The sequence below is a fragment of the Alexandromys fortis genome, unplaced genomic scaffold, assembly GCF_014885135.2.
Source record: "Alexandromys fortis isolate MF-2015 unplaced genomic scaffold, M_Fortis_MF-2015_v1.1 scaffold_14, whole genome shotgun sequence".
NCBI lineage: Eukaryota > Metazoa > Chordata > Mammalia > Rodentia > Cricetidae > Alexandromys > Alexandromys fortis.
The window spans coordinates 18,194,350-18,218,016 of NW_026067910.1; the positions used below are offsets into that span (position 1 = coordinate 18,194,350).

Here is a 23,667-nt window from a genome sequence, read left to right on the forward strand (position 1 = left end):
CTCTAATATGTATATATTCCATACTTTCTTCATCCATTTTTCAATTGAAGGGCATCTAGGTTGTTTCCAGGTTCTGGCTATTACAAACAATGCTGCTATGAACATAGTAGAGCATATATTTTTGTTGTATGATAAGGCCTCTCTTGGGTATATTCCCAAGAGTGGTATTGCTGGGTCCAGGAGTAGGTTGATCCCGAATTTTCTGAGAAACCGAAACACTGATTTCCAAAGTGGTTGCACAAGTTTGCATTCCCACCAGCAATGGATGAGTGTACCCCTTTCTCCACAACCTCTCCAGCAAAGGTTATCATTGGTGTTTTTGATTTTAGGTTTTGTTTTTTTTGTTTGTTTGTTTTTGCTTTCTGAGCTAGGTTGTCATCTCACTATGCAGCAGCTCTGCTAGTCTGCAACACACTGGCCTGACATCCACAGAGATTAGCCTGCCTCTGCCTCCCAAGTGTTGTAATTAAAACTGAGCTTTTTAGATGTAATTATGGAATTGTGGCTTTAATTTTTTAGGTACTTATCCATCACAGATTTAAAACCAACAACAAAAAAAAGTCAAACAATGGTGGTACACATCTTTAATCCCAGTACTCGGGAGGCAGAGGCGGGTGGATCTCTGTGAGTTTGAGGCCAGCCTGGTCAATGAAGAGAGTTACAGGACAGTCAGGGTTACAGAACAGAGAAACCCTGTCTCAGAAAATGAAAAATGAGACAGAGAAGAAAAGAAAGGAGAGAGAGACAGAGACAAAGAGAGACAGAGAGAGCGCTTGCACGTGCAATCATGTCTGATAATTCAGCACAGGTGCTGGAGAAGTAACTCAGCAGGTAAAAGCCCTAGTTGTTCTTTCAGAGGATTTGAGTTTGGTTCCCAGAACCCCTATCAGCTCACAAATGCTTGTAACTCCAGAAGACACCTCTGGCGTCTGAGAACATCCATATACACCCGTATACACATAGCACGTACACACATAAGCACACAAGTAAATAAAAGTAAATATTGCATTTTTTTTCATTTTTTGTTTTGAGGTGTGTGTGTGTTAAAATAATCTGGTACAGAATTAGGGGAAGACATGTGGGTTAGATGCCACAGAAAAGAAACTAGATTAGTCATTATGTTGATAATCAAGATTAAAAAAAATGATATGTGAGATTCATTCCTCCATGCCTTTTTATACTATTATAAAAAGTACTTTTTAAAAAAAAATACGGAAGACATAGTTACATCATCTTCATCTATCATAAATCCCTTCAACTGCTACCTAAAAATGAGACAACCAAAATACATAACAGAACTAGCAAAAAATACCAGCACTGATAAAAGAAAGCAAAAGGATATGCCCTGTGCCACAAGTCTGATAACAGATGGAACAGGGAAAGATTCCAATGGACAGCAGTACAGCCCCATCCCAACTCAGAAATGCATCAGGAGACATGCGGGGGATGAAGGCACAGATGTCCATCACTTTACTGTCTTCTCTATTTCTGTATCTGCAACGTTCCAGGGTTAAAGAAACAGGGTGGGGAGTGATGAAGGAAGGGAAAGAAAAGAAGAGGGAGAGGAAGGGAGGAACGGAGAGAGGAAGGGAGGGAGGGAAGGAGGCTACCAACGCCCTTCAGAGGCTCGCACAGAGCAAATTTACTTGATTTCTTTACACATCTTGGTTGCTCTCTAACTTGTCCTCTTAACACTTTAACCTTTTTACTTCCCACTGCCAAGAAAGAAGAGGGAAAAAATTAAGGATACTTCCTTGGTGGGTGGGAAATTTAAGCAACAAAACTGAACCATCCCTGTCACTGTGTGAGAGGAGACTGCTGTAACTGCAAACCAGGGCCACAGGGCTATTAAGGCAGCTGTGCTTTCTCCCTTTGCTTTCAGAAAGCAAACCAAGACTAGAAACTCTTATGTAATTTGTGTTTGGATGTGCTGTTTGAGATTACCTTCTCAGATCTGTAAGTGGTTCCATCTGTTTTTATGGGAAGTTTGGGTCAGGCTGACTTCAGAAAACGAAGGAAGGAATCATCGCATCCTTACAACTGGTTCTGGTACACTCCCTAGGTGGTATTAAGAAGTAACAAAACCAGAGGGCTGGAGAGGAGGCTCACAATGGAAAGACCTGTCTGATCTTTCAGATGACCCAGATTTGAGTCACAGTACCCACATTGCAGTTCACAACTGTCTCTAACTCTAGTCCCAGGGGTTTCAGTGCCATCTTCTGGTTTCCAGGAACAGACTACATGTGACATACAGACATACATGCAGTCAAAACACTCCTACACATAAAATAAGAGCACCCAACTGAAGACAAGTTCTCACCATCTACCAGTACCTTCGGCTACTGCCTTCACCAGGGTCTTTTTGTCTTTGTGACTTGTCAGCATTCCAGATGGACTCCACATTCCATTTCAGAGGCAGGGGTGGGGATCAACTAGGGTAATGGAGTAAAGGACAAAAGTGGAGATCAAGTTTCTCTTGAATATAGAATTCTGATTTAAAACTATTTGTAAATAAGTCAAGATTTTACACACACACGGCATAAAGGTAGAAGGAATAATATGTGAGAAATAGGAAGGTCCAGGTTAGGTAAGGAAGGTAGTGGAAAGTCAAAATACATGATATATCGAATGAAGACCATGGCCAAGGTGCTTGAATAAAAATGTCTACAAAACCCATGACACTGCATGATGAATGCGGTTAATTATTTTCTATGGTGGGAGATAAAGAGGAGTGGGCATAAAAACAAAATATGATGATACAGTTGTATGAAAGGTCACAATGAAATCCATTATCTTGTATGTAAACTAAAAAAAAATGTATTTTAAAGATAAAAGCTGGATGCATGTAATCCCAGCATTTATGGGGCCGAGGCAGGAGAATTATTTATGAGTGCAAGACCAGCCTAAACCACACACTGAGACCCTGTGTCTCAGAAAAAAAAAGAGAAACAAAAGTAGACACTACCGGTCACCAACAACTCTCTGCCTGCTTGAATAACTTTCCCAGTCCTAACTCAAACCAGTCACAGAATAAGTGAAGAATCTCAACTGCTCTCAAACTGCTGATAAAAACTCTCCTCCAGGGATCAAATGATTTCCTACTGCAATAAAAGCAGTATTGGCTGAGGGTGGGAGGAGCACAAATACAAACAACTTTGAAGGAGCTTACGGTCTTCAGGATAATACAAGACAGTATTTAGAACAGAAGGGCCTAGACCTAAACAGCCAGGTTCAAAGCCCTGCTCTGTCTTTAATCAACAGAATGACCCCAAGAATTCTTAATTCTATTAAGTTTCTGGTAGAGGTATCTTGCCCTTTTAGTCTGAAGATCTGGTAGAGGTAAAATGTCTAAGTGGTTGGCTGTTTTGCTTTCTTTGATCTTCAGGTTGAACCCTGGCACTGGGTTTTTATTATTCATGCTACAAACAATTTCTACCAACCTGTGTTACCACAGGACTCAATCAATCAAGTCAAACTGTCATGCCAGGCACCCAGGAAGGATCAAGCAAGGCCATCTGTGCTCATGATTCAATGCCTTTACTAAGAGATTATGATTACATGGAACTTACAGTGCACACTAATATAAAGTGACTTTCAACATAAAAAGCCCACTTACTAGTTAAGGAAAGCAATGCTAGTCAAACATAAACATAAAACCTTTGCCAACAGAAAGACAAGTATCTCATTTCTTTTAGTTCTCACACGAATCACAGACCATCAAAGGACAGAAGGGAAGAAAGGAAGAAAAGGGGGGAAAATATAAAATAAACTCAAATTGGGGCCAGGCAGAGTACGCATATACATCAACATAACCTTAAGAATGTACTAGCGGTGGGGGGTATGGCCCTTCGGTCAGGAAGCAATACATGTGAGAATAAAAAAGAATTTAAAAAAAAGGCTACACAAATGGCCAGATATGGTAGTGCACTTTGATACCAGCACTTGGGAGACAAGAAAGATCTCTGTGCAAAGGAAAAGAAACAAGACAATCTCTGTGAATTTGAGGCCAGCCTGGTCTACATAGTAAGTTTCAGGACAGTCAGAGGTACATAGAGACCCTGTCTCAAAGAGAAACATACACTACAATTAGATCTCAACTGCTTTGTCTTGGAGATCACTGAGAATTTCTCTGACACAGTTTACTTCTGTACTATAGTCTGTTCCATTGCTAGTACTGACTAAAGCATACACAATGCTATATTTGAATAAACCTGCTTTCAGTGACAAGGACAATACTCAGATATTTATTTCAAACACATGACAACTAAATATGTTATAAATGAACTACTTAGTAATGCAAAAAAGAATCCGTTATGAACATGAACCTTGGATACCATGTAGTACATAACAGGGCTCCCCACATTATTTACGTAAGAAACTGTATGATGTTTAGGATTTGCTTCAAAATATTATGGGTAGGCAGTGGTGAGAGTCAGGGAGTGGAGAGGAAATACACATGAAACACTTCCAGGCTAGCACTGCTAACTGCTGAGGGCTCTCTATTATAGTTCACTCTACTCCTAAACATACTGTAAACTTTCCAAACAGAATGCAAAAAGGAAGCAGAGAAGGACATGTCGGCACATGTCTAAAATCTCAGCACTGGAAAAGTGGAAACAGGAGAACCAGGGGTTCAAAGCCAGCCTCAGCTAGAGGCCAGACACTGTTGTGAGATCCATAACTGATAATGTTATGCCAGGTACTACCTCCAAATTAAAGAAGGCCAGCAGATATTAAAAGAAAAAATGGCTTCAAAAAATTACATACAGACATACAAAGAAAAAAGTTCTTAAAAAGAAAGCCATCTTCCACTGTTGCCCTGTGTATTGCACAGAACAGGTAACACGCAGGTCACAGATCCATAGAATGGTCTAGAATCCACCCTAAGTCTTTTAAGCTCATAGCACCAGGGATGAAAGTGAACTGGTACCGTCAGGCAAAAGTCACATCTGCACTGCACATGCACCAAATTGACAGCCCTTTGCAGAAGTTAAAAACACCCTCCCTCCATAGACCTCATTTGCTTCCTGTTTCAAGGTGGGGGCACTTAGGGAGAAACCAGTGTTTTCACATTCCCATATGTACCTAATTTAAAACAGACATGCTTGGCATTAGGAAAATAAAGACATAAGTTTTACTGATTTTGAGTTTAATGGCCATGATCCAAAACCAGTTCTGGCTACAAGGATATAGGGAAATCTTGATTTCTTCTTTAGACAGGCTCAAATTATTACCTGACACTCTTAACTTTTCCTACACATAATTTTTATCTAGTTTATGGAGGAGAGAAAGTTTTTCTTTTCTTCATTAAAAGAAGTGAATTACAAGGAAACTTTTCCAGGAAGACATTAACTTAGCTGCTTTTCTTTCTACTGCAGAAGCGCTTAAGCAGATTAGAAGCCCAGAAAAAAAAAGCACCAGAGTATCATAATAAATACAGGCTCCCAAAACCTCGGCAGACTATGAACACTGTCTAGATACAACCAGGGCCACGTTTGCTTTTCAAACACTTCTGAAAGCATTTGGCATCATTTTCTAATAACCCCCACAGCACTAGACTTCCTTGTTTTTTCAGTAGTATTTCAAAACCTTGACACATTTATTGAGCTATTTTTGGAAGACCTCAGTCTGTCTACCTTCAGGGCTCATGATGCAAATATATAAAAGCTACAGGACATCCCTTTAGCTACAAAGCTTGGCAGGCTTCCTGGGTCTCCAAGAAAATTCCAATTAGCTACTTTATGAGGAGTAAGAGCACAACGGAGAAGGAGCAACTGTAAGCATAAAAGACTGGCCGTGCCTGTCAGTCCATTTCTGAACCACTGAGTGACTTCCACTTAACCTCTTCCTGGCTTCTTGATTTCCTTACCTGTCATATCTCCTGAACAGAACTTAAAATAATAAATAAATAAATAAATAAATAAATAAATAAATAAATAAATAAATAAATAAATCCTTACAGTCAAATGACAAAATGTTCTAAGAATTTCTGTTGGGGAAAAAAACTAACTTTAAAATTAATAGACACTAACGAGAAGAATAAAAGAAGTAAGCCGGGTACTCCTATAATCCAGTACTAAGAAGACTGAGCCAGAAATCTGGGCTGCATAGGGAGACGCTGTGGGAAGGAGAGAAGGGAAACACTTGGAAAAGTCTGTCACAGTCAACACGTAACTGCACTATTACCAAGAAAAAGAAAAAAAAAAAAAAAGAACTGTATGAAAGCATGACCAAAAAAATTCTTTCTTGGAACCTACCCAATGTGATTTTTTTGAAGGCTCTGTTTTTACCTGAAGTAGAATCTCAAGCAGCCAAAGCTAACCTCACATACACTATAAAAGAGGTGAATAGAACTCTGCTTCCATCTTCTCATTCCTAAGTGACAGAATTATAAACACACCCACTATGCCCCGTCTTTTTTTCCTTTTGCACAACAGAACCACGGGTTTCCCTAGACAAATGCTCCACCATTGGGCTATATACCCAGCCCTGCGATGCATTTCTAACTGCAGTAATTTGTGCACCTTTTAAAATTTTCCTAAACCCTGTATTAAATATTTAATGTTTGTCTTTAAGTCGCTTTAAAATGTGCATCCACTTCCTCATTAGACTTAATAGCAATGAAGTAAGAGCTGCAAGGGTTTCATGGTCTGAGTCGGTGAGGACATTTGACCAGGACTCTTCCTTTGTGTGAGGTAGCCTTTGTCGACCTGCTGGACCTCTTTCTACCCATGTACTAAATTCCCCAGGTTTCCAGAGGACCCAGCTGGTCATTTCAAGTATAAAGATATTTTTGCATCAGGTCAAAGTCTGTGGAGAACTAAGTGAACAGTTTAAAACAACTGTAGATGCGTCCTCTACTACTCTTTAATATATTCCTGGAATTAATAATCGCAACAGCCCTGGAGGATGCGGAGATAGGTGTAACCAAAGACTGCTTGTTCTTTCCCCAGCTGCCCAGACCCAAATAATTACAGAAACTATATTAATCACAACAGTGCTTGGCCAATGACTTAGGTGCACTCCTAGCTAGCTCTTACATCTTAAATTACCCTATTTCTATTATTCTGTGTATTGCCATGAGGTTGTGGCCTATCAGGCAAGGTTCCAGCACCTGTCTTCTTTGGCAGCTACATGGCGTCTCTGTGGCTCTGCCTGATCTATCTGTATATCTCTGTTCAGATTTCCAACCTGGCTGTACTCTGCTAAGACATTGGCCAAAACAGCGTCTTTATTAACCAATGGTAAGAAAACATATATTCACATCAGATAGGCATGCAGATAGGTGGTGTGCAAATCAAAACTTGTATTTCGCCAATGACACAGCCCTACTTGCTGAAAGTCCAAATGAGTTGCAGGCCATGGTAAACAGAGTGATGGAAGAAAGTAAATGAAACCCTTGGCATGAAAGTAAACATCGACAAGACTGAGATACAACACATGGGAAGGGCTCACAAGGATTTTAACAGTGTAATAAAGAATCAGAACCTCAAGCAAACAGTCAGCTTTGTCTATCTGGAAGGAAACCTCAGTTCAAAGGAGGGAACTATTTCAGACGTCAATAGACAGATACGGGAGCGAGGGCTGCATTCAAGGCACTAGGAAAGATTTGGTCAGCAAGAGACATAACAGTAACAACAAAATGACAAGTATATGAGACCCTGCTCTTGAGCTGTCTTCTTTACAACTATGAAACCTGGACAATAAAACGCTCCTCAGAACAGTGGCTGAATGTGTCTGATAGCATGTCTCAGGAGGATTCTAGATGTCACATGAAGAGATAGGCTGTGGGATAATGGCATTAAGAAACATCTTCATCTACAGAAGGAAGTCAACTACAGGATATGGCAACGGCACTTGAGATACTTTGGCCATGTTATGAGACCCTTGCAATAACTTCTCTGATACAGAACATAGGCTCTAAATTTATTTATAAACCTCTACACCCACTGGGCAACTTAACATGAACCACACACTTGCAGCTATTAGCTCTTCTTCCTAGATGGCTGGACCGTACAGACACTCCTACTCTACAACTTTACTCAAGATCCCTTTTACACCTCAACATCTCCAAAATCCACTCACAAACATCCTTAACTTCCATATTTACATTACTTAAAAACCTCCTCCTAATTACACCTTACCTAGCAATGAAGATTTTTCACTTTGCAGTACAGTTGTTCTAATGCGCAGATAAAATTCAGATTTATATATGGCACTATGTGTCCGTTTAAAGACAGGCAAATTAAGAATTTACTATTCTAAAATAAGACTCATTTCTGAAAGGTACATATTCACTAAATCTGTGGCTACTGTGTTTTGTTAAATTTACTTCAGATATATAATTATATCATATATAAATATTTATATCAAACTAATTCTTGAACTACCACAGGAAACATACCTGTATGGTATAAATGAGTGTCCTGACCTCTTCTAAGAAGTGCTCTTCTGTCCAATCAGTCCTGCACTCTATTGACTCATTTACCTGATGTTTCTATGTGCTTTTACACAGAGTCAGCAAATGGATAGAAAAAGTAGTTTTATTATGGCTGCAATATGTTTGTGTTAAGTACCACAATAATCCTCTGAATTTTATTTTTAACAAATACAAAACCATAAATCCAGACAATTGAACAAAGGTTAATTTCTACTTCCTTAAAAATAAAACTAGCTGGGGTCATCCTTGTGGATTCCTGGGAAATTCTCTAGTGCCAGGTTTCTTGCTATCTTCATAATGGCTCCCTCAATCAAAATATCTCTTTCCTTGCTCTCATCTCTGTCCTTCCCCATCTCAACTATCCCTTCCCTCAAGTTCTCCTCTCCACTTCCCTTCTCTCCCATTTCTGCCCTCCTTTCTCCCCCAACCACCATGCTTCCAATTTTGTCAGGAGATCTTGTCTCTTTCCCCTTTCCAGGTGGATCTATATATGTTTTTCTTAGGGTTCACCTTGTTACTTAACTTCTCTAGGGTCATGGACTATAGGTTTGTTATCCTTTGCATTATAGCTAGTAACCACTTATGAGTATGTACATACCATATCATCTTTCTGGGTCTGGGTTACCTCACTCAGGATGGTTTTTTCTTTCTAGTTCCATCCATTTGCATGCAAATTTCAAGATGTCATTGTTTTTTATCACTGAGTAGTACTCCATTGTGTAAATGTATCACAATTTCTTTATCCAGTCTTCATCTAGGTTGTTTTCAGGTTCTGGTTATTACAAATAATGCTGCTATGAACATAACTGAACAAATGTCCTTGTAGTATGAGTGAGCATCCTTTGGGTATATATTGCTGGGTCCTGAGGTAGGTTGATTCCCAATTTTCTGAGAAACTGCAATACTAATTTCCAAAGTGGTTGTACAAGTTTGCATTCCCACCAGCAATGGAGGAGTGTTCCCCTTATTCCACATCCTCTCAGGCATAAGCTATCATTGGTGGGTTTTTTTAATCTTAGCCATTCTGACTAGCGTTAAGATGGTATCTCAGAGTCCTTTTTATTTGCATTTCCCTGATGGCTAAGGATGTGTCTTTCAGCCATTTGAGATTCTTGAGTATCCTCTGTTTATTTCTGTACCCCATTTTTTTAACTGATTATTTCAAATTTTGATGTCTAATTTCCTGAGTTCTTTATATATTTTAGAGATCAGTCCTCTGATGTGAGGTCGGTAAAGATCTTTTCTCAATCACTAGACTGCCTTTTTGTCTTATTGACTGTGTCCTTTGCTTTACAGAAGCTTCTCAGTTTTAAGAGGTCCCATTTATTTATTGCTGCTCTCGGTGTCTGTGCTGAGAGGGTGCCTGAACTGGCCTTGCCCTGTAGCCAGATTGATGAATATCTTAGATATCATGAAAGACCCTTCATCCAGCAACTGATGGAAACAGAGGCAGAGACCTACAGCAAAGCACTGGGCTGAGCTCCCAAAGTCCAGTTGAAGAGTAGGAGGAGTGAGAATATGAGCAAAGAGGTCAAGACCATGATGAGGACACCCACTGAAACAGTTTACCTAAGCTAATGGGTGCTCACCAACTCTAGCTGGACAGGGAAGGATCCAGCATAGGACCAAATTAGACCCTATGAATATTGGTGACAGTTGTATGACTGGGGCAGACTGCAGGGCCACTGATAGTGGCACCAGGATTTATCCGTACTGCTTGTACTGGCTTTTTGGGATCCTATTCTCCTTGTATGGATACCTTGCTCAGCAAGTAGGGATGGCCTTGGACCTTACCCAAAACTCTGTGCTTTATCCTCTCTTATCAGGTGGAGGGAATGGGAGAAGGGAAGAGAGTGGGAACTGGAATTGCTATGTAAAATGAAAAAAAGACAGTTTGTTTTCTTTATTAAGAAATAAAAGTAAAAGAAAACTAATGTTAAAAACAGGAGGGAAAGCTAGGTTTGGGCAGTAATCTCAGGACCCTGAGGCAGGAGAACCCTAAGAGTTCAAGGTCAGCTGGGCAAAACAAATTGGGGGGGGGGGATAAGAAAAAATAAGCAAACAGAACAGTGGGAAATGGAAAGCAAATGTGCAAAACGTCTGACTTAGAAATTGTAACCTGAATTACTGCTTTGGGGAAACCCAAAAGGAACTAACAGCTGAAGTCCCAAGCACCTTAGGCCTGTAGGTTCCAGGTACCTCTGAGGGCCTGAGGTATAACAGAGTTAATACAGACTTGGAAGGGCTGCAAAATATGCCTTCAAGCTTATCTCCAGCCTGGAAACCTATACAAGCCAAACATAAAAGCCGCCAACTGAAAATGGAAGAGTACTTTATGACACACCGGAGTCTTAAACTGACCGCCCTCACGCTTACACCTTCTTGAACAACTGCTACATAATTTCCTGTGAACTCAGAGTTAAATCAAGAAACAGAAGCACAGAAGACACAGAACCCAGGAAGAAAGATGTGCTTGGCAAGCATGCAGCCCTGGGTTCAATCACAGTAAGAGTAAAAACCACACAACCCAGAGTAGTGCTCAGTCATGCTATACTCGATACTCAGAGCTTCAAGATCACATCTTAGGGAAGAAATGAGGAGCACAAAACCAGCCAAAAAACAAGCCTATCTCCTCCAAAAAACAGATGCTGAAGATGCCAACAGGCTCCATGATGAAGTCCAGTTCTTAAGAACAGCATCAAATAACTTACTGGCCCTGTTGTAAAAAAACTAACATTCGGTCAACATGTACACGGAGTGAACTGAATAACAAGTTCAATCTTCAAGCCTGACCTTCTCTGTGAAATAAACTGCATACCAGCTATTCCAAAGGATTAAGGATACGAACCTGTAAAAATAATAGTCCAAAACAGCCTTCTTATTTTCTGGTTTAGTTTTCTGGAACTTCTCTTTCTTTTTCTAACATGCCACTGATTGTGGATGCTTCTGCCCTTGGTTACTTATAATGGAATCAAGAAAAGAAAAAACAAGACAGCCCGTAAGACCAAACAAACCTGTCTATTCTATGACCGTCCCAGAAGATACTGGCCAGGAAAGCGGCTTAGGGGGTAAAAGTGCCTGCAACCAAGTCTGAGGACCTGAATTCAACCCCTGAAACCAACAAAGAATTCATTTCCATAAACTGTCCTCTAATGGCCACAGGTGTGCCATGGTTCATGCAAGCCTACCAACACAGACATAAACCCACATACAAAATAAATAAATGTAAAAACAAATCTTTAAGCAACATGTGTCAAATAGAAGCCTATGCTTAGGGAATAATTGTACAGAAACTGGAAAAAGAAAGAAAAATCAGATCATTTTTCTAGATCTAATAACAAATCAAAAGAGAAAACAGGGCACGGGAATAGGTTACTACATACAGCGAAAACAGCACAATTCAAGCTGTGGTTAACACTCAGGACAACAAATTAGGCTTCTTCAACAAATAAGCGAGAATAAAATAAGAAATAAAGAGGCAGATAGACATATCAATGAACTGTATGTACAAATCTTAATTGGATCTTGATCCAAAGAAAACTTCAATTATTGACACCTGGGAGAATAGAGATGGTTAAGAGCATTTGCTACTCTTGGAGAGGACCTAGGTTCCATTCCCAGCACTTATGGTACCTCACAACTGTCTACAACTCTGGTTCCAGGAAATCCAACATCCTCTTCTGGCCTCCACAAGAACCAGGCAGACATGCATTGAGGCGGACATTCATACACGTAAAATAAAAAAAAATAAGATAAAACTTTAAAAAATGACATTGAGGGCTAGAGAGATGTCTCAGTGGTTAAGAGCACTGGCTGCTCTTCCAGAGGTCCTGAGTTCAATTCCCAGCAACCACATAGTGGCTCACAACCATCTGTAATGAGATCTGGCGTCCTCCTCTGGCATGCGGGCATACATGGAGGTAGAATGCTGTATACATAATAAATAAATAAATCTTTTTTAAAAAAATAAAAAATGACATTGATTAAATTGACACTTGACTAGTTGAGCACAGTAGGTATATACCTATAATCTCAACACTCAGGAAGCTGAAGCTGGAGGATTACAAGTTAAAGACAACTTGGGCTACATAAAAGAGTTTGAGACCAGACTGAACTACAAAATTAGTTTGAACTCCATGTGGGCTACACATTGAGACCCTGTCTCAATGCCTCCCACTTAAAACTTTGGCATGCTGATTAAGAAATCAACGCAGCTGGAGCTGGAGAGATGGCTCAGCAGCTAAGAAAACTTACTGCTCTTGCAGAGCGCCTCAGTTTGGACCACACGTGCCTAAATTAGGCAGCTCACAATATGGAACTGCAGTTCCAGGGGACTCTTACAACATCTTCTGACCTCCAAAGACAACCACAAGCACTGTGAACACACTAACATTCAGGCGCGCACACACACCAATCATGAACATAAATAAAAATGAACAACCCTGTGACTCTGAGAAATGTTTAGCATAATGATGGTATCCAATTAAGGTTACAAAATAGTGCTTATCATCTAAAACTGAAAACAAAAGGAAAAAATACAATTGTGACATCTGGTAATGATCAAAATGACCAAACAACCAAGATTAGCTCACTGTGCCCAGAGATGCAAGAGGTGGTCAGACTTGTTTGTTGACCATTTTTACATGGTATACACACTTCTCTACCTTCTGTGAGTCCTCAAACCCCATTCTTTCTCAGCATTTAAAAGGTCTATCAATACTGCTTCCCAATAAAAGCTTCCATTTTCCTTTCCTTTCTTCAAAATCCCTAGGACTTTACAGCTTGAGTCTGTCCTGATAGAATGATGCATAATGAAACAGAAAGGATGAAACGAACACCATGCTGAAAAAACAAATAATATAGAAATCAGGCCCAGCTGCGGGCTATGGTAGTCTAAAACTAGGCTTTAGACAATGAAGCAACTGCTTAACAGTAGATGAGGAAGTCTAGAGTCAAAGCAGAAGGAGAACACGTCCATCGTGACTCTGATGATGACCCAAAAGTTACGGTCACAAAGGGAAAGGCAAGAATGACTGCTACCAAGGAGGAAAGCCTTACTGCAAGCAACAGCCACTTTATGTTCACACTGACCCAGGCGGTTTCCACTTTTCAACTGCTATTCAATAAACGGAGAATAAACTTAGTGTTCAGTTCACCCAGTGCACGGGAACGAAATGGTCTATAGCGCTGGTTCACAAGCTGTGGGTCCTGCCCCACGCACCCTGCATATTAGATATTTACACTACAACTCACAGCAGTAGCATGTTTACTGCTGTGAAGTAGCAAGGAAATAATTTTATGGCTGGGGTCACCACACATGAGGAACTGTATCAAAGGGTGAGGGCATTAGAAAAGTTGAGAACCACTGGTTTAGGTAAAATAAAAAAAAAGAAATGGAGGGACCTGAGACAATTAGCAAAAATACAATGCAACCCTGTCTGGCTGACAATCCAGCCAGAGGAGTATGGATCCAGGGTTGCCACCACCCTCCAAGTTTCCTACCCAAAATAAAGGTATTTATGTTAGATTAAAATTAAACGCTATACTGAGGAAATATATGTCTGCAGGTATATTTCACACATAAAACAATGTATTGGATTTATAAAGGTTACATTTTACTGTGTTGTTTGCCAGAGTTTAAACAATCAGTAAAACAGCCCCTTACTATGAGCCTTGTTACAAGTGAACTCCAACTACAGGGAAAAGATGTCGTAACACAGCATATGCAAACATTTTATACTCAGGATCTGTCACCTATGGCAACACTACAAAAAGACTACATTTCTCCCTGAATTGTTGAAACCAGATCCCAAGAGTTTTACTACATACTTACCACTTGGTGCATTACTTAAAAAAATGGACAGGATTAAGTCAATAATTTTGTAAAAGTTCAAAAATGCTAGATACCATACTAAAAATAGTTTTAAAAAGGGATTTCAGCCATAGGAAATTCTAGCCTCATATCAGACTGCATTTCCACACAGATAACTGGTTCCTGACTACTGCAAAAAAATGTGCTTACCACAAAATCACATGCAACCCACTGGGTCTTTTCATAACCTAACAATTCTCACAGACGTCAGGCACTATGTGAAGCATTTTGTAGACACTGGCTCATCTAATCTCATATCACTCTATGAGACAAGTAAGACTTTTACACACACACACACACACACACACACACACACACACAATCACCATTAAAGAAACGCCTCTGTGAAATTCTTTGCTCAAAGTCCCTGGCAGAGTGGCAGCCTAGCCAACACCAAACAGCACAAACTTGTTAGTGACCCTCTCTAGTCAACAACTCTACCATGGGAGATTTCTAAGGAAATAAAGGCAGGCATTAAGCTCACAGGTAAGAATGTAAGCAGCTAAGATTGTCTATCAGAATTCAGTTTCACCTTGACAACAGCACAAAAGGGATCACCTAAAGAATTCAATGGAAAGGAAGTAAGCACAATCAAGCAGGGGAGGAAAAAAATAAGTGACCGGAGTACAATAGCATAACAGAGAGGGAACAGGATGTCTCGGAAGACTTTGATTTCCTAATCTGACATTTAAGAACTAGATCTGGGGACACTGCTCTGCTGCTACAGTGCAGCCTTGGTTCAATCCCCAGCACCAAGTAACAGGTGCTCAAGGTCCTCCACCGCTCCAAGTAATGGTTACTTAGAAAACAGGGACTCAAGTAGATCTGCAATTTGAAACTTTTTTCTGATTCACCCTGCCAAATAATCTCATATCCATATTTTATCTTTCTCCGTGTGCCCCTCACCTCTCACAGTAACCTCTTTCATGTACTCATTCACCCAAACATAACCTAACTTCTTGACTTATTAGAGTCCGAAGCATACTCCAAACAACACATTCTCACTTACCTTCTCTGTGTCCTCAGGGCAAGAGTGTGAATTAAGAAATGTCAAAGTTTCCTTCTGACCAAGTTTAGGGTCAGTGCATGTGTGTGTGTGTCTTCTTAAGAAGTAGCCTCTTCGATGAAAGGAGACAGAGACAGAGACCCACAATGGAGCACCGGACTGAAATCTCAAGGTCCAAATCAGGAGCAGGAGAGAGAGCATAAGCAAGGAACTCAGGACCACAAGGGGTGCACCCACACACTGAGACAATGGGGATGTTCTATCGGGAACTCACCAAGGCCAGATGGCCTGGGTCTGAAAAAGCCTGGGATAAAAACCGGTCTCGAACATAGCGGACAATGAGGACTACTGAGACCTCAAGAACAATGGCAATGGGTTTTTGTTCCTACTGCACGTACTGGCTTTGTGGGAGCCTAGGCAGTTTGGATGCTCACCTCACTAGACCTGGATGGAGGTGGGTGGTCCTTGGACTTCCCACAGGGCAGGGAACCCTGACTGCTCTTCGGGCTGATGAGGGAGAGGGATTTGATTGGGGGAGAGGGGGAAATGGGAGGCGGCAGTGGGGGAGACAGAAATCTTTAATAAATAAATAAAAAAAAAGAAGTAGCCTCTTTGGAAAAAAAAAGGGGGGGGACAAAGAACAATGGCAAAATATAAATCACATTTGAATGTCTTCAAACTAATGAAAGGAATACTGGTCAAACACTAGTGACTCTACAAAAATGAGCAAACTCAGCACTGTCTTTAAGTCTGATGGGTTCAGCTCCAAAGTGCATTGAGAGATCTGGAAACCTGAATTTAGGGTTTGAAAAAGATGGCTATATGCCATTTTTTCCTCTATTCTGCCTCCTCTTACATGCCATGTTTTAAGACACCTAAAGGGTGCTAAATGAAAAACATGCTAAAATTTTTTTTTAAAAGTGAAACATACTTAACAGTACTGAGAATATGAAATTAACTCTAGTCCATCTTGAGGGGGGAAAACAGAAGAATATGAATGTACTGATAGGAAAATTCCAAAAAAAAAACTCACTCCCCCCCCCCAAAAAAAACTCTTGTTAAAATAAATGCTATTCCTCAAACCAGGAAAACAGTGTATACTGTATAGATGATTTACTATTCTAGACATGGAAAACACCCATTAAAAAAACTTACACAGATCCAAAGCCAATCATAACAAGGGGAAACTATAACCAGAGATTTTTTTAAAGCAAGTTCTCTTTGTTATTTACATGTTGTTTCTCCCTAAGCTATGACCAGTTTCTATCAAGTGAACCCAAGCTTTCAAGGAATGCCAGCACTTAAGAGATGGAGACAAGGAGTTCAAAGCCAACCTTAGCCACCTAGTAGGTTCAATACCATCCTGAACCGGACGAGACTCTAGGTTTTTGTTGTTTGTTTAAATTATCTTTTTTGTTCTGTTTGGTAGAGACAGGGCCTTTCTCTATGTAGCCTTGGCTGTCCTGGAATTCACAACGTGCACTGGGCTGGCCTTGAGCGCAGAGAAATCTGCCTGCCTCTGCCTTCCAAGTGCTGGGATGGATGGCGCGTGCCACCAAACCGCTGCAGATCCTGTGTTTTGTTTTGTTTTTTAAATACGCTCAAGGCTGGTGAGATGGCTCAGCAGTTAAGAGCACTTGCTGCTCTTGTAGAGGATCGAGGTTTGATTTCCAGCTCCTGCAGATCTTAACAACCACCTGCAACTACAGTGCCAATAGAACCAGCACCCTCTTTTGGCCTGTGTGAGCATTAGGCATTCACATGGCACACGTACATATACACAGGTAAAATAATCACACACACGAAATAAAATAAACCTTTAAAAATATGTAAAAAGGACAGTGAATTAATATTTCAACTAATGAGTATAATATAAAGGTTCCCCATCTAACACATACATGTAAAATGTGTGTTGTTTATGTGTATATTCCCTTCTACCTCATACAAAACACACAAATACACACACTTTACAGAAAAAAACCTACCCCAAATGGTCAATTGTTTCTAGATACATTGGAGACAGTATTTTTTTAATGACTTCTAAGCAACCACACTACTAATAGGTACTGTGGTGGCCATATCCCTATGACACAAAGCACTTATTCCATCTTAGATTTTAGTTTGGGACACTTCCCAGACAGACAAATCATAGAAATCTTATGAATATCAAGTTACTGGTTCATGCCAAAACATGGCCTTCCCAAAGGATGCTCTGTCTGCAATCTGTGAAGGAATCACATACAAATCCCCTATTTACTGGTATCTTCTAAAGAAGCAGAAAGGTCTGTGTGGAGGGGAGAAGGGAGGGGGCTAAGACTAGATTTGCTGACTGCTAAAAGTTCAGCTCTGAGGTTTATTCCAAGATTCTATAAAAGAGCAGTAAATTAGGGTTTGGCTAGTCCTTGCTGACTATGGAAGCCAGAATAAACATTTACTCGAGGTATTTAAATCTACTAAGAGTACCCAGTGGTTAGGTACAGCAACTCCAATCTGGAAAAAACAGCAAGCAAGTCCACTGGAACTGTTTCTAAACAGAGGTGGGGCGGAGGAGATAGGCACATTTCCTTTGTTTTCTCTAACAAACAATACAGACTTCAGAAAGGCAACACGCCAGTTGCTGGTATTGATCTCTAAAATCTTCTGCTGCCTTACTTAAAAAAAAAAAAAAAAAAAAACAACTAGCAATTTATATTTTAAAAATGTCAACCCACAGCTACCTCAGTTCAAATAAAGGAAAAGTCCAGGCTTTACTGTGGAAACAGAAGCAAAAATCAAACCCTCAACTACATAAAATATGAACCCCACATTCCTAAACAAAATGGCAAAGATACAACCTTTGTAGGTCACTAGCCACAGCAACATGAGGTGGTGATTCAGAGCAGACTAAATGTCAAGCATAACTAGACAGAATTACTAGTTACAGAGAAAATTTACCAATAAATATTTTGGTTGAAGACTGCTTTGTCATCTTCGTAAGTATTTTTAGTTGAAAGCATGGGTTTGGGCAGCCCACGTGGACGTGGTTCTGATTTTTAAATATCTATTTCTTACATTCTGGTCACTGGATAGGTTTCTAAACTCAAATCTTCGGAACTGGTAATTTGGAAAGGGTAAACCACGAGAACATTACATTAAAAAGAAGAAGACACCACCCTCACCAACTCAGGTCAGCAAAGCTAAGCTGGTAGGCTAGTGTTCTCACAAACCTAAAGATGGGTCTCCTGGTCCAGATGCTCATGTAACAGGAAACACTGATGAACAAAATGTCTGAAGCCATTTCTCAAGGTACAGCAAGACTTCTGAGTTCCTTACTTTTCTATCTGTACTTATTTTGGGGTGGGTGGCAGGCATCCATTCAGATTCTTCCCCTAAAAGCTCCAAATGGGCTTCTTTCTAATTGGACCTAAAAATTCGGACTTTAAACATCCATAATCAATTATTATGAACTACCTCATAGCAGTTTATATTTCTTACAGAAATACCAAACATGTCACTGAAAAAATCTATTAAGATGAGTAATGTTAAATAATGGTACCGCTTTTGATTCTTTTAAACAACCCCCACCTAATTTAGAGTCCAAAAGCTTTGAGGGGTGTTACAGCTCAATCAACCCATACTTTTTTTTTTCTCTTGCACACAGTGTCCTACTTCTAGTAGAGGCAAACGATTAAAGAACTGTTATGATTAGGTTTTTCTTGGGGGTGGGGGAAGAGGTGCTTTCAAAGGAGAGAAAGTGTCCTCTCCTATTAATGGGCAACCTCTTGTCCTCAGCAGTCAGTCTGCACCCGAGACCACTACTGACTTAAGAGGGAATTCTTCCTGCGAAGTGAGGAAAGCAGAATAGGAGTAAACTACCGAAAATCCACACCACTACTCTAAGCCATTACTACTCCTCCAGTTCTCCAACAGCCTCCAAAGCACACAGACGTCTGCCAGTGGCTCTCAAACTGAATTGTGGAAATGACCACCCTATCCCTGACAGGTGACACAGCCTCTCTCTTTAGACGTTTTGTCAAACTAGCGGCCTGATGAGAGACTTTCTGGCCCTTACCAAGATACAGGATTATTTCAATGCAGCCCCCATCAGTGGCTGCCAAGGGCAAATCAGAGATTTCTCATAGCAAGAGTCTGCAAACAAACTGAATGATACTATCTGTTACTCTTCCTCCCAGGAAAACCTGTACAAATATTGAGAATTCTCAACCCCATCTCCCACAGCCAAGAAACGGATCAAGTTTCCCTCAAACCCGTGGGGATGTCTGACAGGGTAGGCTAAAAAAAACTGTCAATTCAGTACTATAAAGAATACAGAGATAGCATACCCCACTAAAGAATTACAAAAACAGGAAGGGCTGAAGAAAGATGAATGGAGAAAAATGGGACAGAAGTTTTGTTGATATTTTGTTGTTTTTGGTTAATCTCAATAACAAGAGCATACAGCTCTGCTCACCAGACATTTCACATGCTAGAAAGTTCAAGTAACAGAGAAAACCTTGATTGCGAAAGGAGAAAACATATACACAACTCCCCTAGGTCCCACTTTCCCTACCACCCACCCAGGGACCTTTAAAAAACAGGGAATGTTGTTAAGGTGACAGAGATTTACTGAAATGAAGAGATTTAGTGACGGGCTTCCTCAATTTGTACCGAAGGCTACACAGAGACCACTCTCCAAAATAACACTGTGGGCGAGAGCTCTTCTAACTTCACCAAACCAAAAAAAAAAAAAAAAAAAAAAAAAAAAAAAAAAAAAAAAACTTGGCCCCGCCAGAGGCTGGCATCTGGGGACACTTAAAGACTAACGTTCTCCGCAGACGTCTGGGATCAAGGATGGGGGGGGTCCCCAGACGCCGACCTCAACGCCACCGGGCTCCGCTATTTCCTCCACATCGTCCTTCCCCTGCAGCGCACCTAAATTGCTCCCATCCCTCAGCTGCCAGCGCAGGAGAAAAGGAAGCCATCCGTGGTTGAGGGCCTGGTGTCGGGAGCTGGAAGGCTCGCCTCCGAAAACGTGCGAGCTAGCCCGCGCCGGCGGGGGCGGGGGCGGAGGCAAAGGCAGAGGCGGAGGGTCGCCCGCGTGGGCCCGAGCTGCCGCGCGCGTGGGGCCGGCGCAGCGCCCTCCCCGACTCCCGCAGCGCCCACGCGCCCCTCGGGCCCGTGTCCGGCGACCCCGAGCCATGCTCGGGCAAGGCGTCGCCGCGGCCGAGCCCCGCGCCCAGGATGGAGCCGCGCGCCTCGGTTGCGGCTCGGCGGAGCCCCGGCGCGTGACCCCGGGGTGGGGACGGAGGGGGGGTGGACGGCGCCGCGGTCCCGGCTGGGAGGGAGAAGGGCCCACAGCCGCCCCCTCCCCCGCCTGGGACAGCGGTCCCGGGCTTCCTGCCGGGGTCGACTTCCCGCCTGCAGCCCGAGGGGACGCCGCCCGCCGTCCCGGAGCCCGCTCGCCTCCTTACCCGGACACCGCCCCTCTCGAGCTTGCTCGCCCCGAGGACACGTCCCGCTTCAGCCCCGGCCGCCGGCCCTCCGCGCCGGCCGCCTCCACCCTCCGCCGGGTTTCAAATTGAAATTCCCTGACTGGGGCCGTCAGAGAGCTCAACGCGCAAACCCCGCCCCCTTCTGGCGGAAGCCCCGCCCCACATCCCCCCCCCTCCCCGCCCGGCACGCCCCGGGCGCGGAAACCCCCGCGGGCAGGCCACGCCCCCGCGGGCAGGCCACGCCCACGGCGCCGGCTGGCGTGGGAGGGGGCCCTTCCCGAGGGATTCGCGCGGCTCCCAGGCCCAGTGCCCCGCCGCGGGGGCCCGGTTCGGCCTCGGAGCGACCCTGGAGATAATGATTGCCCGTGCGTGTGTGCAAGGCGTTCTTTCTGTGAATCCTGGCCTTAAATGCCCTCTCAACTTCTAAAAGTTCTTTCTTCAAAGTGCTTTCACTGACTAAACCTTCGCCGGGTGCCTATTTCGTGGGAGACAGTAGAGCAGGTCCAGGAAACCGAATAAGGAAAGCTGGGTAACCGAATAAGGAAAGCTGGGTCCCCCTCAGTCTCCTGTGAAAGAAGCGCTTTCACAGGAAAGGCTTGAAAAGAAACCATTTATTCTTCCTGTGGGAGAGGCAGGAGAGAGTGGGCAAACCCCGCGGAGGAGAGGAGATTTAAGCCTTGAGAGTCAGGATTTTTCCCTGCAGAGGCTTGGGAACCTAGGTTGCAAAGCAAACGGGGATGAGGCAATGTCTTTAAAAACAGAAAAATCTAACGGGTCAAATAATGGAAAGTTTTACCCACACACACGTGGATAGAATCTCCCCCAGGTCTTTTGTACAATCGGACCTCTATCTCTTTTTCTACTTATTTCATCTTTACTGAGTTGCATGTCAAGCTGTTAGTGTGGTTGCCTCCAGCATCTGACCCCCCTACCCGTGTTCCTCTAGTCATTTGCTTCCTCCTTTAGTGATTCACCTTCGCCAAAATCACCTTTTCTTTCCTAACTGTCGTAAAATTAACAGCATCAAATTAGCCCTAGGCAGTAAAGCCTTGTCTGCGAAGATACTTTCCTGGTAACAACAGGCATTCATGTGTTCTATCAGTTGCTCCTCGTGATAACTATGAAAAAGTGAGGGAGGGTATTATCTTTGCTACGCTAAAAAGAAAAGAGTAGGGGAACTAAAGTCACTTACTAATATCATTCTCGTAAGTAGTGAAATTATTGCAATAACGGCTAGCATTTGTTGTGCGCCAGGCATCTGGGTTGCTGTCCTTTATTGCAGTCCCAGACACTGAGTACACAGAGTGTGTGTGATAAGATGTGTATCAAGAACTGGAATCCTGATTACTTTCATTTCGAGTGAAGAAGAGCTGGGAATTCATGTTCATCCTCTGTAGCTGCGAGGAAATACCTGAGAGAAATAACTTAGAAGGGTTGTTTTTGCTTACGGGGTCGTAGAGCCTTCGGCTCTGGGTGGGTATCGAGGCGTCACGGTAGGGAGCACGTGGAGCAAAGCTTCTTACCTCCCTCGTGAAATCTGAGAAGTCAAAATCGAGAGACCTTGATATACCCTCCACTGATGTACCCCAAGGGACCTAATTTCCCGCCAGCTAGGCCCCACATGCAAAAGTTCCCACCTCCCCAGGCACCTTCAACTGGGAACCACGCCTTTCAACAAGCAAGCTTCAGGGGAACCTTTAAGGCCCCAGCCACAAATTTCAAGTATTTATGCACCTTGAGGCTGATAAAACAAACTTCAGGGACTCATTATTTTCATAGACCTTGAAACTAAATATTTGCAATTTTGATTCCCTGTTAAGAATAAGTTGGGATACGCTGTTTTCATTGCTGTGTGTTGTCGCAGACCCTCACTGTGTTGACAAAGCTGGCCTAGAGTTCCTGGGTTGGAGTGGTCTTCCTACCACAGGTAGCTAAGTCTGCAGGTTCATACCACACCCCTGAACTTAAAATTAGAAGTTTGGGGCTCCATAGGTCTTGATGCACACAACTACGGAAGTGGCTTCATGGTGAGGAATGCTGCTTTGCCACCATGAGAACCTGAATTCGGATCCTAGCATCCAGGTAACAAGGCAGGTATAGGATGGCAGGTGCTTACAGAGCTGGCACTGAGGGGGCAGACGCCAAGGGGGCCGACACGGAGGGGGCAGACAGATACTGTGGGGGCCAACCCCTAGGGGGCCGACCCTGAGGCTTATGGACAAGATGAGGCTATCTCTCATCCTATGCAAATTCCAAATGGCTCAAGCATCTTAGCATAAGACCTGATACCTTGAATCTGTTACAGGAGAAAAGTAGGGAATTTGTCCCAACTTACACAAACATATAAGTGGGACCTTATGAAATTAAAAATAAAATGATAGGGCTGGAGAGTTGGCTCAGAGGTTAAGAGCATTGCCTGCTCTTCCAGAGGTCCTGAGTTCAATTTCCAGCAACCATACGGTGGCTAACAACCATCTGTAATGGGGTTTGGTGCCCTCTTCTGGCTCGCAGGCATACACACAGACAGAATATTGTATACATAATAAATAAATAAATAAATAAATAAATAAATAAATAAATATTTAAAAACATAATAATCCTCTGTGCAGCAAAAGATGCTATCAGTTATGTCATGGGGCAGTCTGTAGAATAGGAAAAAAATCTTTGTCAGCAATACATCTCATAAAGTGTTAATATTTAGAGCATACAAAGAACTAAAACCAACTTTACCAAGAAAACAAACAATCCAATTAAAAATAATTGGGTATGGAACTAAACAGATTTTTTTAAAAAGTACAAATGACTAAGAAATATTTTTTAAAAATCTTCGACATTTTTAGCCACAAGGGAAATATAAATGAAAACTACTTATTGATTT

General features: G+C 42.2%; 1 protein-coding gene across 23 annotated transcripts in view; it reads right to left on the reverse strand.

Annotated features, from left to right (window-relative positions):
• The window catches only part of Epb41l2 (erythrocyte membrane protein band 4.1 like 2), a 167,898-nt gene extending 146,983 nt beyond the window's left edge, over positions 1-20,915 (reverse strand). For 21 of the 23 annotated variants that reach the window (XM_050138229.1, XM_050138226.1, XM_050138225.1 and 18 more), the window contains exon 1: positions 20,769-20,915. The gene's annotated coding sequence lies outside the window, so the exon portion shown is untranslated. Of the gene's footprint in view, positions 1-2,320; positions 2,433-20,768 lie in introns of all 23 variants that reach the window. The other 2 variants (XM_050138206.1, XM_050138204.1) reach the window with 2 other exon arrangements.
• Positions 20,916-23,667: the final 2,752 nt, after the last annotated feature.